This window comes from Schistocerca nitens, chromosome 2 (assembly GCF_023898315.1).
Source record: "Schistocerca nitens isolate TAMUIC-IGC-003100 chromosome 2, iqSchNite1.1, whole genome shotgun sequence".
In the NCBI taxonomy this organism is placed as follows: domain Eukaryota; kingdom Metazoa; phylum Arthropoda; class Insecta; order Orthoptera; family Acrididae; genus Schistocerca; species Schistocerca nitens.
In genome coordinates, this window is record NC_064615.1 from 488660117 (window position 1) to 488682435 (window position 22319).

The following is a 22319-nucleotide window of genomic DNA, read 5'->3' on the forward strand; positions in this document are numbered from 1 at the left end:
AAAGACAAGCCACTGTGATCACGGCCGAAGGCCCTACACACCAAGAGTGGCAATAAATTAAGAATGTTTAAGAACTCGCTGCAATTTATAACTTACAGCTATTGAAATATTAAATGGTAATTGGCCACAAACACAGCAGAAGGTATCAGACGCCAGGAATGGCAGTAAATAAGGTTTTAAGGCTTACTTCTAAAATACAAATACCAAATTATTTTTTTCAAAGCGAATGACCACAATAACGGCTGAAGGCCTTACACGCCGGGAACGGCAATTATATAAAAAATGTAGAAACCTGCTGTAAAACAGCAAATACATGCGAAAATTAATTAAAAGAAACAAGCAACTGACCACCAAACAGGTGAAATAAGATGATGGTAAACCTTGTAACACAATACTTACAGTGCTAGATTTTATCCAGAAGGCGACCAGAACTATTAACTAGACATACATAACCTTTAATGCACGCATTACACGGTATGGTAATAAATAAGACAATAAAGAAACACAAGGACCACTCATAGATGGTGCTCCAGGAATGGACCTATGAGAAGGTCCGGCAACAAACACTTTCGCGAGCGATGAGCCAAGAGTTGCATTCACTTCACAAGAGAGTGGCAGTCTAACAAATGGATTACCTTTCTAAAGCTACCTGACGTCCGGTAAACCAAATGCAACGATGGAACAATACGCCGAAGGCGGAACCGCCCCAGAATACTGTGTTTAGAGCACGCAGAACGAGAAAGGAACCACTACCAGATTTCCGTCCGATTCCACAAACCCGAAAATCTGAACAAACAAGTCACAGTACAGAACACCAGGCAAACTAACCGTAACTGAAACCCCACTCGATTTGCGTGTGAAGCAAAACCGAAATGTAACCAACCAGAATCGGCAACAACCCGTCATTGCGGAAACAATCGCAAAGCGAGCCAAGACCAAGTACCAAGTGAGTGATATCAAATTCATTAGGCACACAAACGCACACTGAACTCACTGTGACAACTATGACGATGGTTGGCAGAATAAAACAAATCTCTTCACCGCTTTATTAATTCACAGTTGAGGAACGACACTGTCTAATCACTGAGCCAAGTGCTTTTAACACAGTAGAGTCTTCAAGTACTGGGTGGTACGCAGATCCGCCAAACTGCACATGACTGCGCGATGATAATCTGTCACAACATCACATACGTACTACAGGGCCCACACGGGTAACTGACTCCACTCTACTTGCATTGAAATGCATTAATGTTGAAGCTTGCTGGATCAGGTTTACGACGAGGTCGTGCACCCTCGTGACCACAGCCCTTCCATCTGGCAGTCCATGCGTGCCGCCAGCGGTCCCGGCGTGTTCTCGCACTGAGCGGGCCTGGCTCCTCCTGAGTCCCCAACCGAACTGGCCCACTCACACGACTCGGAAAAACCAACGACGTCGCCCCGAAGATAGGGCCACAGTTACTACATATCGATAACCGCCGCTGCTGCCACTAGGGGACAGGCAACGCCTGCGAAACGGAGTGGCACCAGTCGACACGAGAAGAAGACAAACAACCGCAACCATGCCAACTAAACGATACCGTCTGGCCTCCAACAGAGGGCGGAAACCTACAAACAGCACCAACGCGAGCCGCAGAACGGTTCACCATGTATAGCACTTCTCACCGTTTGTCTGTTGTCTTAAGGCATGAGAGATCGTGTGAGTGAATGCGAGTGTGGTGGGAGGGAGTGAATGCTTGTCATTTTATATCCTTCCTCTTTACTGCGAAACAACAATTACAGGCATTTCTCCACATTCATTTTTCTTTTAAAATGTGTCAGGGCGCTGATGACCTCGATGTTGAGCCAGCCGGGGTGGCCGTGCGGTTCTAGACGCTACAGTCTGAAACCGCGAGACCGCTACGGTCGCAGGTTCGCATCCTACCTCGGGCATGGATGTGTGTGATGTCCTTAGGCTAGTTATGTTTAAGTACTTCTAAGTTCTAGGGGACTGATAACCTCACAAGTTGAGTCCCATAGTGCACAGAGCCATTTGAACCATTTTTGAACCTCGATGTTGAGCGCCCATAAGCTACACACCGTAAGCTACACACTGTAAGCTGCATAGACTACTTGTAACAGTGTGTAAGAAACTTGTAAACGTACTTTCCCATACAATGTATCATTCACTAATTTGTATGTAATACTTGGTAAAATATCGATATCTAAACCCGACAAATAATTTGTAAGCCCGCGTGTGTTGCACTGCGAGGACGAGGTATGTTCGCCTTGCCCGCGAATTCACAAAGTATATGTGTTAATTACACTACTGACCATTAAAATTGCTACACCACGAAGATGACGTGCTACAAACGCGAAGTATAACCGACAGGGAGAAGATGCTGTGATATGCAAATGATTAGCGTTTCAGAGCATTCTCACAAGTTTGGCGCCGGTGGCGACATCTACAACGTGCCGACATGAAGAAAGTTTCCAACCGATTTCTCATACACAAACAGCAGTTGACCGGCGTTGCCTGGTGAAACGTTGTTGTGATGCCTCGAGTAAGGAGGAGAAATGCGTACCATCATGGTTCAAATGGCTCTGAGCACTATGGGACTTAACTTCTGAGGTCATCAGTCCCCTAGGACTTAGAACTACTTAAACCTAACTAAACTAAGGGCATCACACACATCCACGCCCGAGGCAGGATTCGAACCTGCGACCGTAGCGGTCACGCGGTTCCAGACTGTAGCGCCTAGAACCGCTCGGCCACCCCGACCGGCGTACCATCATGTCTCCGACTTTGATAAAGGACGGATTGTAGACTATCGCGATTGCGGTTTATCGTATCGTGACATTCCTGCTCGCGTTGGTCGAGATCCAATGACTATTAGCAGAATATGGAATCGGTGGGTTCAGGAGGGTAATACGGAACGCCGTGCTGGATCCCAACGGCCTCGTATCACTAGCAAACGAGATGACAGGCATCTTATCCGCATGGCTGTAACGGGTCGTGCAGCCATGTCTCGATCCCTGAATTAACGGATGGGGACGTTTACAAGACAACAACCATCTGCACGAACAGTTCGACGACGTTTGCAGCAGCATGGAGTATCAGCTCGGAGACCACGGCTGCGGTTACCCTTGACACTGCATCACAGACAGGAGCGCCTGCGATGGTGTACTCAACGACGAACCTAGATGCACGAATGGCAAAACGTCATTTTTTCGGATGAATCCAGGTTCTGTTTGCAGCATCATGATGGTCGCATCCGTGTTTGGCGACATCGCGGTGAATTCACATTGGAAGCGTGTATTCGTCATCACCATACTGGCGTATCACCCGGCGTGATGGTATGGGGTGTCAATGGTTACACGTCTCGGTCACCTCTTGTTCGCAATGACGGCACTTTGATCACTGGACGTTACATTTCAGATGCGTTACGACCCATAGCTCTACCTTTAATTCGATCCTTGCGAAACCCTACATTTCACCAGGATAATGCACGACCGTATGTTGCACGTCCTGTACTGGCCTTTCTGTATATAGAAAATGTTCGACTGCTGCACTGGCCAGCACAGTCTCCAGATCCATCACCAATTGAAAACGTCTGATCAATGGTGGCCGAGCAACTGGCTCGTCGCAATACGCCAGTCACTACTCTTTATGAACTGTGGTATCGTGTTGAAGCTGCATGGGCAGCTGTATCTGTACTCGCCATCCAAGCTCTGTTTGACTCAATGCCCAGGCGTATCAAGGCCGTTATTACGGCCAGAGGAGGTTGTTGTGGGTACTTATTTCTCAGGATCTATGCACCCAAATTGCGTGAAAATGAAATTACATGTCAGTTCTAGTATAATATATTTGTCCAATGAGTACCCGTTCATCATTTGCATTTCTTCTTGGTGTAGCAATTTTAATGGCCAATAGTGTACTTACGTGCGCTTAAGCGCGGTCTTTGTAGTACTTTATATTAGGAGCGAGGGCAGTGGGTGGTGGGTTATCAATATTAGCGCAGCTCCTGAGTGAGCAACCTGAATATGCCGAGCACTACCCCAGACAGGGGACGCGATGAGGTGGCGTGGCGTGCCGTGCTCTGCTGGAGTGCGCCCGGCTGCAATTACGGCGGGCCCGCAGCCCGGCACAGCAGCGGCCGATGGCGGAGGCGATGCGTATCGCGGCTGCATTAACTAACTGCACGTCCCGCGGAGCTCGTTCACCGGCGCTGCTCCGATTCTGCACCGCGATAACCACCACCTTCGGCTGTTTATCATAAACAATCTCCAATTGGCGGAGAGCACCGGAGTAATCAGACGAGAAATACAACCGCCGTCCAGGATGTAATTTCTCCTAGGGCAAGGCGGTTCCTCCTGGCAGGAATACAAACTAGGGAGAAGGCGCAGTTTATATTGAAATAACTCAGGGGGGAGGGGGGCGGCGTACGTTCACCCTGTGTGAACCGTAATTTCCTTCTGTTAAACGCCACAGTAAACTTAACACCGCTTGGCAGACTGCACATTAGAGATACTTCCATCGTACCACCTGTCTTCTAAATGTTCAAGATGGCCACTGTTCGTACATTTTCATTAACAGTTGACATTTTCATACACCCTCTTCCACGGTGAATGCCATTTCATAAAGAACTCGCGAAAGACACAGCGCCGAAAAGTGACGTGGTAGAGAAGCAGGTCTTCAACATGTGTTACTGGTTTCATAGTTCAGAATGAGACGATAAGCTACAAATAGTCTATAGAATTTATTTCTACAGGAAATTATTTCTCGGCCCAAATGATAATATTTCTATAATAACTAATTACTGAGATTTTCATTATAAGCCGACAACTGATTACCAGGATACATCAAATCTATATGAAACCTTCGTTTTCATTCGTTTCCTACTGTAACAACCAATTTCGCGGAAATTAACACTATAGTAAATATAACCGTTGTTTGCTTGTGCCAAAGCGTTTACCATTTTCTTCTGTCATAATGTTTGGTTTTTCAGGTCAGATTCCCAGCTGTTAGTATTCTATGAATAATCGTCAACAAACAATTTCTTAGTAGTATGTATATTATAACATGAGTTTATAATATGACTTCAGAACAATTCCAGCTTTAGAAGCCATTTTTCAAGTTAATTTTTATGTACGTAAGAGCAGAACTATGTTAGAAATCATCCAGAACATGAGACACAATTTTGTCGAGTACACACAGGATGTAGTAAGTAAAAGTGTGCACAATTCTACAGGGGGTAGTATTGGTCAAAACTATAAGAAAAGTTACTACAAAGATATGCCCGGATATCGGTACCTTTCGAGATACGGGCAGTTCAAGACCCGCAGTTCACAGTCTGCATTTTAGATCAGACAGCAATCGCAAAAGGCGGCATAATAAATTACTACAATACGCACGTGGGTACGCACTTACATCCTTTCGAGACAGTCCGTACGACAGAGCACGAACACTGAACTAACACTCACGAAGTGTTGCGAAGAGCCTCGCAAACCGTACTTCTTGCTCGAGTGTGTGTCACTATTACTCGTTTGCAGTCTCTCGCACAATTCCATTGCCTTGGTCGTAGACGAACAAGGTATCACTTTTCTCGTGGCAACATACCTGCAGTAGTAAAATGATCCGACATTTCTGTCTGCGACTAATCACAATGGCATGAACCATCACTCAAGTGTATGAATCTCTGAGAAAGAGAAATGCGTTTTCAGCCGGTCGAAACTGTAAATCCCGTGAATTTGAAACAGCTGGTCAAGGGCACGGTCGGGTCCCATTCGTTGCCTTTGACCAGTGACGTCCTGTGTGACTTGATTTATTTACGAAGCGAAGCATGAAAGCGGTCTGTTATTAAATGCTGTCAGTGGTTGTCTTAGTAATTGGAGTATACTATGTTCTTTGTTCCAGATACGGCACGATTTAGGAGGGTCAATGAAGAACCCCAGGACACAGCTTATATTGTTATTAGAGAAACGAGATGCAATCTTACTATAATCTTGGTCCTTATAAATATTTCGCTGTTTTTTCCGTATATGACGACGTGGATCCGTGCCGTATTTAAAATAGATTCTTTTTCTAGGGGGCGTTCTGTGAGCAGTGGCGCACCCTTGTGGTGGATGTTTCGGTTATTGGGTTTGTATTAACAGTTTTCGTTTGCAGTTTGTTGTTTTTTTTTTTAAATTAATTTTGTGTGTTTCTTATTTGATTGCGGGCAACGGCCTGGCCGCAGTGGATACGCCGGTTCCCGTCAGATCACCGAAGTTAAGCGCTGTCGGGCGTGGCCGGCCCTTGGATGGGTGACCATGCAGGCCGCCATGCGCTGTTAGCATTTTTCGGGGTGCACTCAGCCTCGTGATGTCAATTGAGGAGCTACTTGACCGAATAGTAGCGGCTCCTGTCAAAGAAAACCAACATAACGACAGGGAGAGCGGTGTGCTGACCACACGCCCCTCCTATCCGCATCCTCAGATGAGGATGACACGGCGGTCGGATGGTCCCGATGGGCCACTTGTGGCCTGAAGACGGAGTGCCTTTTTTTATTTGTTTGCAAGTATGAAATTAAGTTCCAAGGAGGCTTGTTACTGCTACGGGCGAAGAACACCATTAGATTGCAACTATTAACTGGATTCATCGCCGAATGTGTGAGGTGCCCGTTTCTTCCCCCTCCCCCCTCCCTCTCTCTCTCTCTCTCTCTCTCTCTCTCTCTCTCTGTGTGTGTGTGTGTGTGTGTGTGTGTGTGTGTGTGTGTGTGTATCACAGACTTCGTTTGAGCCATATACGTTAACTGCAGTATCCAATTCTAATTTTTTTTCTTTCCGTCTTTCCGGTCCGGTTTACTATGGAGGAATTCGTGTGCTTTATTTTTCGATTATGTGGTTCTCGCAGTAATGTTAGACCTACTTTTATTTTATGTCCTAGTTCCCTCAGTTGGCTCATTGCTTTTACTCCATTGGGTAACTGAAATATTTTGAGAGTTTCCATGTTTTCGGCCGTAAGGGTCTATATTGTCGTCACCATCTTGAAGGATGTAAGCGGCCTTTTACTGAACTTGCTCCGGTTGTCTTAGTAACTCATGTAGACTATGCTGTTCATTCAGATTACAAATACATCGTAATGGGTCAGGGCATTAGGGTGGTATCAGTCTGTGCGCTAATGACCAAAAACAGCTGTATCTCACAAACCACGAACAGCAGCACGTATGATTGCATTGTATCCTGTTAAAAATAGTTCCTAACGTCACCTCTCGGCATCTCAGTTCCCTCCTGAAGTATGTGGAATAACCTGACAGTTGTTTAAATTAAAGATGAAATATTCGACGACGTGTCTCTTGGACTTCCTCTTAGAAATCTATACATATTATCACGTTGAAGTCCTTCTCCACGTTTTCCTGTCTATATCTGGAGACTAATCTAAGGAACAGTGTAGCTGTTTTGATGCCTTACTACCGAACTCAGTAATTGCTAAACATGTATGGGAACTGGATAAACATGGATAAACATCCTAAACTCCTTACCCCCCCCCCCTCCCCGGCGCTCCTCCCCGTCTGTCTCTTCTTCTCACAGATTCTGGATAGCCCGAAGCTTTATAATTCTTCCCGCTTACATATTAAAACAGTGTGAAATACTGTTACTGAAGCTACTGTCCTCACAGCTCTAGCAGCTGTGGGGATCTCTCGTACCATGCACACTAAGGATCATAATCGATTTATACATTCATTTTAACCAATTACAGTTTCCAATGAAGGTTTCGTATACAAAACGATAAACGAGGGTCGAGTTCAGAGAGATGTAATATCAGCCAATAAGCCATGGCCGTCCGGAGTGGCCGAGCGGTTCTAGGGGCTACAGTCTCGAACCGCGCGACCGCTACAGTCAGAGGTTCGAATCCTGCCTCGGGCATGGATGTGTGTGATGTCCTTAGGTTATTTAGGTTTAAGTAGTTCTAAGTTCTAGGGGACTGATGACCTCAGAAGTTAAATCCCATAGTGCTCAGAGCCATTTGAACCATTTTGAATCTTCCCTATTGCATGGCTGAGACGAACTGGTGAAGCCAGATAGCAAGCTGATTTTTTTTTCACTTCTCGCTCGTGTGGTACCGGTCGGTTTTCGTCGGGGCTGTCAAAACAGATGTTGTCGTCTCTGAATTTACGAATTTTTTGGAGGACTGGTGCTGCAGGTTCTGGTTTACCTCAGATTCTGGGGTAACAGAGAGGGACTCGTCATTCACGAATGTGGGCAAAGGTAGGAATTTGTGTCAGGGCACTTTGTTGGGATTGAAGGGGGAAATTTCGGTGCACTCAGATCCCCTAACAGCTTTTCCTACATTATCTCAACGTTTCGAGCCGACGTCGAAAGTTTTACCAAACGCCAGTTTTGTTAGGAGGCGGAGTGATTACTCTGTATAATTACGCTACATAAATATTTTAATAAGGGAGCGATAATGCATTTTATAAGTCGAATAAGAAACCCACGCGAAGACTGATTTACATAGCCTCACTCCCTTATTGTTTGGATGTAAGTAGTTACTCAAATTCATAACAAATGTCGCCAGTCGTTCTGTTGACTTATCTGTCGGATGCTACGCCCTAGTTGCAACTTGTGCACGACTTGTCTAGCAACGGTCCTGTAACATAACGATGGTAGAGGTGTGCAACAGCCTGAGCAGTACAATCTTTTATTATTTCTATGCACATGGCCCCATGATTCAAAAAGCCCCATCCTACGCTACCTGTAAATGAACATAATGTAACTCTGTTTGGGACTCACTGATGGCATATTGTTATTAAAAGCGAAGCGTGACTAGGTGATCAAATTCATTTATTTTCAGCCTGTAAAAGAGGCTTAATTTACAAAAAATGGGTCAAATGGCTCTGAGCACTATGCGACTCAACTTCTGAGGTCATCAGTCGCCTAGAAGCCAGAACTAATTAAACCTAACTATCCCAAGGACATCACACACATCCATGCCCGAGGCAGGATTCGAACCTGCGACCGTAGCGGTCGCTCGGTTCCAGACTGTAGCGCCTAGAACCGCACGGCCACTTCGGCCGGCCTTAATTTACAGAAAAGGAATCTGCTACGACCTACAGCAGGAATTCCACATTGTTCACGAAGACAGTCAGAAATTCTTTTGTTGAATATTTTGTTAGAAATGCAATGCAAGTGTGATTGATAATATTTGAAGAAAAGCTTCAAAAATTTAAACTAGATATTTTAGCATACTGTTTGTACATATTTCACTACAAATGGCTCATTGTGATTTATAGCGAAAGAAAATTTATATTCAGGTTTACCGTCTCGATCTTATTCCATTGTCACTAACGGCCACAAACGATAGCACATTAAGTTTTTCTCTGTGCAGTTCATACTTTCTCACTGAGCTCCATCGAGATACTGAGGTAACATCTCATTTATTACAAAAAATGTCAGGGACGATGTACGTTCGATGTTACCAGAGAACTCTTGATGAAAGGGTGTAGTTATAGATTAATTAATATCTGCACTGATTTCTTCGACAAGAACTGGGGGAAAGGGGGGGGAGGGGATGTTGTGTCTGTCTGTGGTATATGTACTGCAAATTCCAGACGACGCAATGGCAGCTTCAGGCAGCCTGCGCCGTTATTACAACATAGCATGAAGTCACGATAGAGTGACCATTTTGAAAAATATGTGTAGTTTGTAAAATGCTGAACAGGTCGGAGAGGATAAAGTCATTAAGTGGAAGCAAGCTGACTTCATTATTACAAAATTACGCGTTTTGGATGCTGCCATCATGAGATCTGTAGGGAACAAGATAAAAATTTCTAGAATAAGTTACAAAACCAAGATAATCAGGCACATAAAAATATTACAAATCATCGGAAGACACACGTCCCGGAACATCATGTTCCACATGGATATTAAAAAGCATTAAACGTTGTGGACGACGTCGGCTTGGCCCGGCGCTCCGTCGTATGCTGAGCGCCGTGGGGCATTACACTGCCCCCACACACCTACGTACCTTATTGTTTGCCTCGTCTTACTTTACTGCTTTAATATTGTCGGTCCGAATGACGTTCATAACATTTTCAGTTTTCTCACTTTTACTGTTACATATATCCCGGCAAGAAGGTATTTTTATTCCGCTATTGATTTAGCCGTTAATGGCGAGGGGACGGGGGTGAGAGAAGAGGGAGAGCCAGATGTGGATGAGGTGTGCCTCGTCGTAGACAAGCCCTGAGGGAGGCGTTATCAGCTCCATGATACGCATATCGGCCCGCTTCATATATTCTCCAAACTATTCCTCATCTTTGGTACCTCATCTTTGGTACCTCAATTCCATCAGATTTCTGGCTGACATTACTGACGCCAGATCGACTGTATTTTGAACAATGAATTGAAGTCGCTGTTCAGTCCCTTCGCCCCAGCTACCAACCAACGAACCCACACACACCTGAATACCAACACCCTCCCTTCCTCTCTCATTTCACCTATATGAGGATTTCAACGCACTCATTACGGCACCCAGCTTGAACACAGCGTTAAAACATTACTTAATTCTTAAATTTGTGAAACTATGTTTTTTCACTTCTTACAGTAAAATGTACCCACATTTGGGAGGACGACGTCTTAAATTTCCGTCCGGTCATTCGGATAAAACTTTTCCGTCATTTCCCTAAATCGCTTCCGGTGTATGCTGCGATGGTTCCTTTGAAAAGGGCACTTCCGGTTTGTTTCCTCATCCTTTCGTAATCCAAGCTAGTGCTCTAAAATTTATAAAAAACATGTAACACATTATTGAGCTCTCTACCTTCATTTATCGCGATCGGGCTAGTCGATGAAAAAGTGGTACGCGACTGCGAAATTCGTTAAGGAGATTATTTAAAGCTCTTCAAGCACGTTTAAAATACATTACGTGTGACAAAGTGATCAGAGACGTTTATTGTCGGGTGAAGTGAAAATGATTCCAACATAATTCGAACTTTGTGTTAGCTGGGAAAAATACTCTTGGGAAACTATTATGGTTGTGAAACCCACGAAAATTGTACACAACGGAAAGCTATAGTTTACGTAATTTTGCATTTTATAAAATTGTGAAACGCGTGTGCGCAGAACATTAAGAGAATCTTATCCTTGGGCAGTTGCGGGGGTAACTGATACAAACAACGCGCCAGCATAAAAATAGTTCGCTTATTAACTACCAGATATTAATTAACGGGAACCTAAAATACTAAAAACAGTGCATACACCGTTAACTGAACCCTGCGTGTGAAAGACAATCACATCGAACATTTCGAGAGCGAAGAATAGACACTTAAGTGCCGGATTGAGAGGTTGGTTGGTTGGTTGGGGGAAGGAGACCAGACAGCGAGGTCATCGGTCTCATCGGATTAGGGAAGGACGGGGAAGGAAGTCGGCCGTGCCCTTTGAAAGGAACCATCCCGGTTGGTTGGTTGTTTTGGGGAAGGAGACCAGACAGCGAGGTCATCGGTCACATCGGATTAGGGAAGGACAGGGAAGGAAGTCGGCCGTGCCCTTTGAAAGGAACCATCCCGGTATTTGCCTGGAGCGATTTAGGGAAATCACGGAAAACCTAAATCAGGATGGCCGGACGCGGGATTGAACCGTCGTCCGGATTGAGAGCCTGGGTCGGGTCGATATTTGGACATTATATGACACGCGCTATTCAGAACACGATATCGACCATTCTAATACTGGAAAGAAGGGTAGGATCATCACCTCCAATCCCCATTCATATTTCATATTTAGTTAGTGAAAAGAAAAGTGTTAATAAGCAAACTACATTTCAATTTTATCCGCGATTTTGGCTTCATTTCGTAGTCTTGACTACATGACAAACAATACCTGTGGAAGTTGTATACAACGTATCGTCATAATATTTAGCCAACCAATATTGTGGGACACCAAAAATGTAAATGCATGAAATTGTTCTTACAGCGGGTGTATAATGTTTGAGTTTGACGAACTATATTGAGGAACTGAACATCCGTTACGTACTTGCATGTTTATCTGTGAAAATGGTCCTTGTCGGTACATCAGCATAGAGTTCGAATAGAATCGCTGGAACATTGCAAATCATTCAGATTAATCGAACATCTAAATACGCATAATGCTGGTATCACCAGGATGTGTTCTTTCTCCTCACCCCCGTGGCAGTAATTGAAATAAGAGTCAGCCGGGAAGAACATTTAAATCAAGTGACGACCATTGAGCTAGCTTCACGAATTTTCAAACGTCCACTGCCACTTATGAAGGCGAGTGACACCACGAGTGCTAACGTCTATCGAGGGGTGTCGTCGTGATCGTATTGAATGACATTGAGTGGTCACAATGCCTCGTGCTCTTCTCAAGTAGTATTTGGTCTTGGCCATGCGATAGAACATTTTTAAGGCTTAAATTGCTATCGACGATACCATCGTTACAAACGGTGAATCTTACACACCGGGCATGGTGGGACCAGAAATAGTGAAGCGGTTGCTGCGGAGACGCTTGGACAGAGACGCCGCACCATCAGCCGCGGCCAAGTGGCGCTTTTGCGGCTGGTCCGACGCGGCGGCAAGTAGCCTGCCGGTCATCCACCCGGCGCGGCTGGCGGGGGCGGCGTTGGCGGAATGTGGAGCGTCTGGCCGGCCACGCCCCCAGGTCGCCGGCCTCTCCCCCTCCGCCCACTCTCCCCTCTGCCCACCACGTCTGCCTTCCTAGACGGCGCGCAGAGGCATGCCGCTGCAGCCAACTTCCGGCTATCGAGATTTACGCGAATTCCTCGCCTGTGCGGAATGTGCGGGCTGTGTATACTCCTCGTAAAGCTATACCCGTAAAAGGTTCCACCAGAATGAAGAGATCCAACTTCCCAGCGCGTTACAGGTCATCAGAGACGCACAATTCGCTCTGTTAGAGAAGGGAGAAATACGCTGTAGTCTCCTTCGTGGAACTAAAAATACGGAGAGGCGCCGGCAACTCGAATACCATAACCAGATAGAGAGACACTTGCAGTTTAACGTGGACTGCGAACCACGTCGTATTCCGCATTTTTCAGTTTAATAAGTTGTTTCGCGTGACGAAACAAATGATAAATCCTAGAACTAACTCGAGTCGAGCCCCGATTCTTTTTTATATTTTATCTGACACTAATCCACTTTTTATTGATATTCCTTTTTATTAACTGTAACATTTCGTGCAAGGTCAAGTCATCTATTTACACTTAAAATCTAATAAGCAATTGTATAAACTGATTTTCTCCATCGCTTCTTGTTGCAACAACTTCGCTATTAAAAAGTGTGGATGTTTTACACAATTAGTTCATTTAGTTAACAAGTTCTGGGGTTAAAAGGCAATCATCACATTTTAACTGTCAATCTTCGTCAAAAGGTTACAGTACTGGTGAATAACATTGGAAAAACGTATTCCGTTCCGAAAGTGATGTGCAGACACAAAGTAAATATCTCCTTTGAATGGCAGTGGTAACGTAACCGAAAATGTTAAAACGCAACAAACCAGAGAAAATATTATGCACAAAGTTACACACATTCTTTTTTATGTACATGTGCTGGGTAATGCTTACGAATACCATTTCAAAATTTCGCTGTATAACTATGTACTAAAAAAAGCTTTTGGAACTGAGAATATTGCTGTCGCCACTGGTTTAATCAAGTACGTTAAGTGTTGATCAGCCAAAAAATAATTCATCAAAGAAGAATTACTTACTGGCAAACTAATAGCGAATTTCTAAAACGCACTCTAAAACGAAAAAGACGCACCATGAAGGAATAATCCGAGTGGCATGAAATTGGTATGTGTGATGTAGGTATAAAGACAAATATATGAGTACAATTTCAGAAAGAAATGGACGATTTATTAAAGAGAGAGGGAGACTCACAAACTGAGTAAGTCAATAATGCGTAGGTCCACTTCTGACCTTTATACACGGCTGTTAGATAATTATTAAACGTCCTTCTAAGGGATATCGTGCCATATTCTTTCCGATTGGCGCATAAGATCGTCAAAATCCCGACCTGGTTTGGAGGGCCCTACCCATAGTGCTCTAAACGCTCTCAAATGGGGATAGACCCAGCAACCTTGTTGGAAACGTATGGTTTGCCAAGTACGAAGATGAGCAGTGGAAACTCTCGTCGCGTGCGGGCTGGCTGTGGTAGTTTGCCACGGAAGGCAATCAAACGCGGCGTAGATCACCGTCGACGAACCACTGTGCTCTAAGATAGATAACGAAGCGGCCCTGTTATGAAAAGAAATGGCATCCCACACCAGCACTTCCGGCTGTCGGGTCGTATGGCGGGAGACGATCAGGTTGGTATCCCAATACAATCTGGACCGTCCCTAGACACATCTTCGCTGTTCATCGGGGCTAAGTCTACATCTATATCTACATCTACATCTAGTTCGCAAGCCACCGTACGGTGCGTGGCGGAGGATATCCTGTAGCACTACTTGTCATTTCCTTACCTGTTCACTCTCAAACAGAGCGAGGGAAAAACGACGGTCTATATGCGTCCGTATGAGCGCTAATTTCTCGTATCTCCGTGTGAAACTAACTCTTAAATTATTTTTCTTTTTAAACACTGACCTACAGAATTTTCGCTGAGAAAGACAACTCAAACTTCACCTATTCAGCTATTACCCGCAATATACAAGCCCAACGCAATCTGACTGCTATACATTGACAACATGACTTCCAATAATTAACACAAAAGAATAGCCCTGAATTGCAAGAAAAAACAATAATACAAATCAACAATATGAAATTAAAGAAGTATGAAACTACCTCCAAGTCTGTTAATTGCCTAAACTCATTTCAATCACTAATCCCAACAGTGCAAACCCCATTCACACGAGTCAGTTACCTCACAGAAAATCTTCACATCACGAACTACACCAATTATAGCAAGTAACAACTGCAGCCAGCTAAATAAAATGATTCTAATTACTCTAACTACTAGGAGGCAAATGGTTAGCAAAAGAAAGATATCGTTAAAGAGCAGACGATGGCTCTGAGCACTATGGGACTCAACATCTTAGGTCATAAGTCCCCTAGAACTTAGAACTACTTAAACCTAACTAACCTAAGGACATCACACACACCCATGCCCGAGGCAGGATTCGAACCTGCGACCGTAGCAGTCCCGCGGTTCCGGACTGCAGCGCCAGAAGCAGACGATGTATTTAGAAAATTTTACCTTATTCATGTGACACATAGTTCCAAAAATTATATACATTATCAACCAGGCATCCATCATTATACATTTCCTAGCGTATTTTCTTATAAACTCATCATTTCATCTCACTTAACATTGCGTGTCGTATCAACACAGAGTCTCCACTAAGACTATCATGTCCATAAACTTCTCTATCCACTCGCTAACTGCTAGTCCGTCCAACCACAGAATCTCTTGCCTAGGGCGCAGAGAGCTGTCAGCGATATTAACACAGTTTACAGCGCTGCAACATACAAACAGGCTACTCACACGTGGACCTTAAGCGCAATGTGTATTGGTGGCGGCAGTCAGCTTCAAATGCCGGTTCTATAAATTTATAAATTTTCTCAGTAGTGTTTCTTGAAAACAAAGTCGCCTTCCCTCCAGCTATTCCCATTTGAGTTCCCGAATCATCTCCGTAACACTTACGTGTTGTTCGAATCTACCGGTAACAAATCGAGCAGCCCGCCTCTTGATTTGCAACGATGTCTCTCTTCACTCCAACCTGGTACGGTTCCCAAACGCTCGAGCAGTATGCAAGAATAGGTCGCACCAGCGTCCCTTATGCGGGCTCTTTCACAGGTGACCCACTCTTTCCTAAAATTCTCCCAATAAACCGAAGTCGACCAGTCGCCTCCCATACCACCGTTCCACTTCATCTCGCTTTGCATCGTTACGCCCTGATACTTAAACAACTTCACTGTGTTAACCAAGACACTAGTAATACTCTATTCGAACATTTCAGGTTGGATCTACCTACTCACCCACATTAACTTAAGTTTTTATGCATTTTAGCTGTCATTCATCACACCAACTAGAAATTTTGTCTAATTCGTCTTGTATCTTCTTGTACTCACTCAATTTTGACACCTTACCGTACACCACGGCGTCATCAGCAAACAGACGCAAACTGCCGCCCACACTGTCCGCCAAATCTTTTATGTACATGGAGAACAACAGCGGTCCTATCACACTTCCCTGGGGAACTCCTGACGATACCCTTGCCTCTGATGAATTTCGCCGTCGAGGACAGCATTCTGGGTTCTATTATTTTGGAAGTCTTCGAGCCACTCTCATATCTGTGAACTTATTCCATATGCTTGTACCTTCATTCGAAGCGGAACTCATCACTGAAGGTAATTCTACTCCAGCCAATGAGATTTCAAACCGAAGACGTGTCTGGAGATGCCCCGGACAGAGGGGGGCTGTCAACCGGATTGTCGCCCGCCGTGTGGTCCCACAGCCAGGACTGATGGTCTGCCACGCCAGCTCTTCTCACAGCCGGACTCCTTTGGTTGTCATACGCGGTATGCTTACAGCCCAGCGTTGTCGCTGTTATTGTTGTTACCTTCAGTCCGAAGAGAGCTACTCAAGTCAGTGCTAGCCTTCTGATCTCCAAATAACTACTGCAACCGACAACCTTCTGAATCTGCTTACTGTACTTATCTGTTGGTCTCCCTCTACGATTTTTACCCCATATTCTTCCCTCCAATACTAAATCAGTGATCGCTTGACATCCGAGTGTCCTATCAACCAATCCCTTCTTCTAGTCAGGTTGTGCCACAGATTTCTCCAAAATTCTATCCAGTACCTCCTCATTAGTTACGTGATCTACTCATTTAATCTTCAGTATTCTTCTGTAGCAGCATATTTCAAAATTTACTATTCTCTTCCTGCCTAAACTATTTATCGTCCACGTTTCACTTCCGTACATGGCTACACTCCATACAAATCTTTCAGAAAGGATTTCCTGACGATTAACTCTCTACTCGATGTTAACAAATTTCTTTTACTCAGAAACGCTTTCTTGCAATTGCCTGTGTACATATTATAGCCTCTCTACTTCGGCCATCAGTTACTTTGCTGCCCAAATAGTAAAATGAAATGGTTGAAATGGCTCTGAGCACTATGGGACTTAACAGCTGAGGCCATCAGTCCTCTAGAACTTAGAACTACTTAAACCTAAGGACATCACACACATCCATGCCCGAGGCAGGATTCGAACCTGCGACCGTAGCGGTCACACGGTTCCAGACTGAAGCGCCTAGAACCGCACGGCCACTCCAGCCGGAAAAATAGTAAAACTCATCTACATTGTCTCATTTCCTAATCTAATTCCCTCAGCATCACCTGTTTTAATTCGACTACACTCCATTACCCTTGGCTTTTGTTGTTCGTCTTGTATCTTTTTTTCAAGAGACTGTCCATTCCATTCAACTGCTCTTCCAAGTCCTTTGCTGTATCTTAGAGATTTGCAATGCCATTGGCCAACCTCAAACTTTTTTTGTCTCCTTTGACTTTAATTCTCACTCCACATTGTTCTTTAGTTTACCTTACTGCTTATTCAATGTACAGAATGAATAACATCGGGGATAGGTTACAATTCCGTCTACTCCCCTGTCAACCACTGCATCCCTTTCGTGCCCCTCGACTCTAGCGTTTTCTTTCTGTAAAAGTTGTAAATGGCCTTTCGCTTCCTGTGTTTTACCCCTGCTACCTACAAAATTTCAAAGAGAATATTCATGTCAAAAACTTTCTCTAAGTCTACAAATGTTATAAATGTAGGTTTGCCTGTTCTTAATCTATTCTCTAAAGTAACTCTAAGGGTCAGTATAGCTTCGCGTGTTCCTACATTCCTCCGAAACCCGAGCTGATGTTCCCCGAGGTTGGCTTATGTCTGTTTTTCCGTTCTAATATAAAGCATTCGTGTTATTGTTTAGAATTCTAATCTACATCTACATGGTTACTCTGCAATTCACACTTAAGTGCCTGGCAGAGGGTTCATCGAACCATTTTCATACTACTTCTCTACCACTCCACTCTCGAATGGCGCGTGGGAAAAACGAACGCCTAAATCTTTCCGTCCGAGCTCTGATTTCTCTTATTTTATTATGATGATCATTTCTCCCTACGTAGGTGGGTGTCAACAAAATATTTACGCATTCGGAAGAGAAAGTAGGTGATTGAAATTTCGTAAATACATCTCCGCCGGCCGCGGTGGTCTCGCGGTTCTAGGCGCGCAGTCAGGAACCGTGCGACTGCTACGGTCGCCGGTTCGAATCCTGCCTCGGGCATGGATGTGTGTGATGTCCTTAGGTTAGTCAGGTTTAAGTAGTTCTAAGTTCTAGGGGACTAATGACCACAGCAGTTGAGTCCCATAGTGCTCAGAGCCATTTGAACCATTTGAAATACATCTCCCCGCAAAGAAAACCGCCTTTGTTTCAGTGACTGCCACCCAAACTCGCGTATCGTATCAGTGACACTCTCACCCCTATTGCGTGATAACATGAAACGAGCTGCCCTTCTTTGCACTTTTTCGATGTCCTCCGTCAATCCTACCTGGTAGGGATCCCATACCGCGCAGCAGTATTCCAGCAGAGGACGGACAAGTGTAATGAAGGCTGTCTCTTTAGTGGGTTTGTCGCATCTTCTAAGTGTTCTGCCAACAAAGCGCAGTCTCTGTTTCGCCTTCCCCACAATAGTGTCTATATGGTCCTTCCAATTTAAGTTGCTCGTAATTGTAATTCCTAGGTATTTAGTTGAAATGACAGCCCGTGGATTTTTGCGATTTATCGTATACCCAAAATTTATCGGATTGCTTTTAGTACCCATGTGGATGACCTCGCACTTTTCTTTGTTTAGTGCCAATTGCCACTTTTCGCACCATACAGAAATTCTCTCTAGTGAATTTTGTAATTGGAATTGATCGTCTGACGATTTTACTAGACGGTAAATTACAGCGTCATCTGCAAACAATCTAAGGGGGCTGCTCATATTGTCACCCAGATCATTTATGTAAATCAGGAACAGCAGAGTGCCTATGACACCACCTTGCGGAACAGCAGATATCGCATCTGTTCTACTCGATGATTTACCGTCTGTTACTACGAACTATGACCTCTCTGAGAGGAAATCACGAATCCTGTCACACAACTAAGACGACACTCCATATGCAGGCAATTTCATTAATAATCGCTTGTGAGGAACGGTATCAAAAGCCTTCTGGAAACCCAGGAATATGGAATCGATCTGAGATCCCTTGTCGACAGCACTCATTACTTCATGGGAATAAAGAGCTAGCTGTGTTGCACAGGTACATAATTTTCTGAATCCGTGTTGGTTACGTATTAATAAGTCATTTTTTTTCAAGGTCATTCATAATGTTAGAGTAAAGTATATGCTCCAAAATCCTACTGAAAATTGAGGTCAGTGATATGGGTCTGTAATTCAATGGGTTACTCCTATTTCCTTTCTTGAATATTGGTGTGACCTGTGCTACTTTCCAGTCTTTAGTAACAGACCTTTCGTCAAGTTAGCGGTTGTATATGATTGCTAAGAAAGGCGCTATTGTGTCTGCATACTCTGAGAGGAACCTGATTGGTATACCATCTGGACCGGAAGACTTGCCTTTCTTAAGTGACTTGAGTTGTTTTGCAACACCTAAGATATCTACTTTTATGTCACTCATGCTAACAGCTGTTCTGGTTTCGAATTCTGGAATATTTACTTCTTCTTTCGTGAAGGAATTACGAAAAACTGTATTTAGTAACTCCGCTTTAGCGGCACCATCATCGGTAACATTTTCATAGCTATCGCGCAGTAACGGAATTGACTGTTTTTTACCACTGGTATACTTTACATACGACCAAAATCTCTTTGGAATTTCTATCATATTTCGAGACAATATTTCATTGTGGACACTATTGAAAGCATCTCGCATTGACGTCCGCACTAAATTTCGAGCTTCCGTGAAACTTAGGCAGTCATGGGGATTTTGCGTTCTTCTGAATTTGGCATGCTTTTTCGTTGCTTCTGCAACAGTGTTCTGACGTGTTTTGTGTACCATGGTGGATCAGTCCCGTCTCTTATTAATTTATGCGGTATGAATCTATCTATTGCTGCCGATACTGTATCTTTCAATTTGAGCCATATCTGGTCTACACATACACGTTTAACTTGGAAGGAATGGAGACTCTCTCTTGGGAAGGCATGAAGCGAATTTTTATCTGCTGTTTTAATTAGATATATTTTGCCTTTATTTTTAGTGGTTTTGGTTGATATGGTTTTGAGCTTCGCTACAATGACCTCGTGTACACTAATCCCTGTATCCGTCATGACGCTCTCTATTACACCAGGATTATTTGTGGCTAAGAGGTCAAGTATGTTTTCGCAGCCATTTACAATTCCTGTGGGTTCATGAACTAATTGTTCAAAGTAATTCTCAGAGAAAGCATTTAGAACAATTTCGGAAGATGTTTTTGGTCTACCGCCGGCTCTGAACATGTATTTTCGCCAACGAATCGAGGGTAGATTGAAGTCTCCACCAATTATAACTGTATTAGTAATTCGCAGGAACTATCTATTTCAACTTCACTACAAGATAAACTACTACCAACAGACACAAACACACCCCGACCTACTTTATTTAATCTATCTTTTCTGAACACGGTTTGCGCCTCTGTAAAAATTTCGGCAGAATTTATTTCCGGCTTTAGCCAGCTTTCTGTTCCTATAACGATTTCAGCTTCAGTGCTTTCTATCGGCGCTTGAAGCTCTGGTACTTTTCCAACACAGCTACGACAATTTACAACTACAATACCGACTGTTGCTTGGTCGATTCTCGTCGTTTCTTTGCCCTGTACCTTTTGGGACTGGAGCCCATTTTGATCTTTCCCAAGACTGTCTTACCCAAAAAACCGCCCAGTCCACGCCACACAGCCCCTGCTACGCGTGTAGCCGCCTCTTGTGTGTAGTTACTACATTATTTTTGAAATCTTAGGGTATTTCACCTGTCTCATCCGTCTTGCATACCAGATGGAATAATTTTGTTGTGGCTGGCTCTCCCAAGGCTATCCGTAGCTTTGACGGAATGTCGCCTACTCCCGGGGCCGCGCTCCATTTATGTCTTTCAGTGCTACGTCAAATTCTTCTCGTAGTATCATGTCCCCAACCTCATTTCCGTCTACCTCCTCTTCTATTGAAACGTCCCCTTAGAACAATTATACAAGACTGTGCTTAACCTGACGCACAATATTTTTAGCGCAACGCAGTCTGCCTTTCAAGATTCCCTACAAAAGAATGGCCCTGACTAACATTAAACTATACCTTTCACAAATCACTTACCTCACAAAAATCTTCGCTGCTCAAGCTACTGCAATACAGCGAGCGCCACTACTGCCAGCTAAATAAAAGATACAAACTATGGAAGGCACTAACTACTGATAGGGATAGTTAGCAAATGAAAGATATTAATAGAGAACAAACAATGTATTTACCTTGATATAATCATATATATAGCAGTTCATGACAAATTACAAAACTCCGCCATCTCTCTCCCCACATCCACCACTGCTGGCGGCTCACCTCCAACTGCGCAACGCTACGCGCTGTTCGCAGCCAGCTGCCTAACACTACAATGGCGAGTATTACAACAATGCAAAGCAGCCACAGACTGCACACGGCACAGCCAGTGTTTTCATACAGAGGTGGCGTTACCAATAAAAAAACCTAAACAGCCTACTTACATAGCCCCCATGCTCCCCACAAAAAATTTTACAAATTGGTTTGGGCAGTGACCAATACAGATTTGAAAAATTTTTTTTATAATTACAATAACAAAGAAATCAAATGCACACACTTATTGATACAATGTTGGTCAAAAGCTAAAATTTTCTCACAGTCCATAATGACAGTCCTGATCATTCATCACATTGCAGTGTTTTTCTCAAAGTCTGAGCAGGAAAAGAAAATGCACACGGAAGTAGTGGATTTCCATGCAATCTTGAAGAAGTAGCGTTGTCCTTCCCACGGAAAGACAGTTCTGACTCTTGACATGCTGACAGGTAGTGGTCCACAACAGAGCAAACCCACAGCAGAGTCAGTGGAAATTTTGAAGAGTATTGGTAGGTAGGTCATCACAGAGCAGACCCACTGTAGTCCTGGTAGAGATTCCGGTATTGGTGGGCCACCAGAGGCGCAGACCCACTGCAGTCCTTGTAGAAATAATGGTATTGATGGATCATCAAAGATGTAGACCCACTGTAGTCCTTGTAGAGATAATGGTACTGGTGGGCCACCAGAGGTGCAGACCCACTGCAGTCCTTGTAGAGATGGCCAGCAGCCATC

At 44.1% G+C, this 22319-nt stretch overlaps 1 long non-coding RNA gene across 1 annotated transcript in view; it reads left to right on the forward strand.

Moving 5' to 3' along the window:
- LOC126234459 (uncharacterized) overlaps positions 1–22319 on the forward strand; it is a 281688-nt gene that overhangs the window by 179226 nt on the left and 80143 nt on the right. The window lies entirely within an intron of this gene.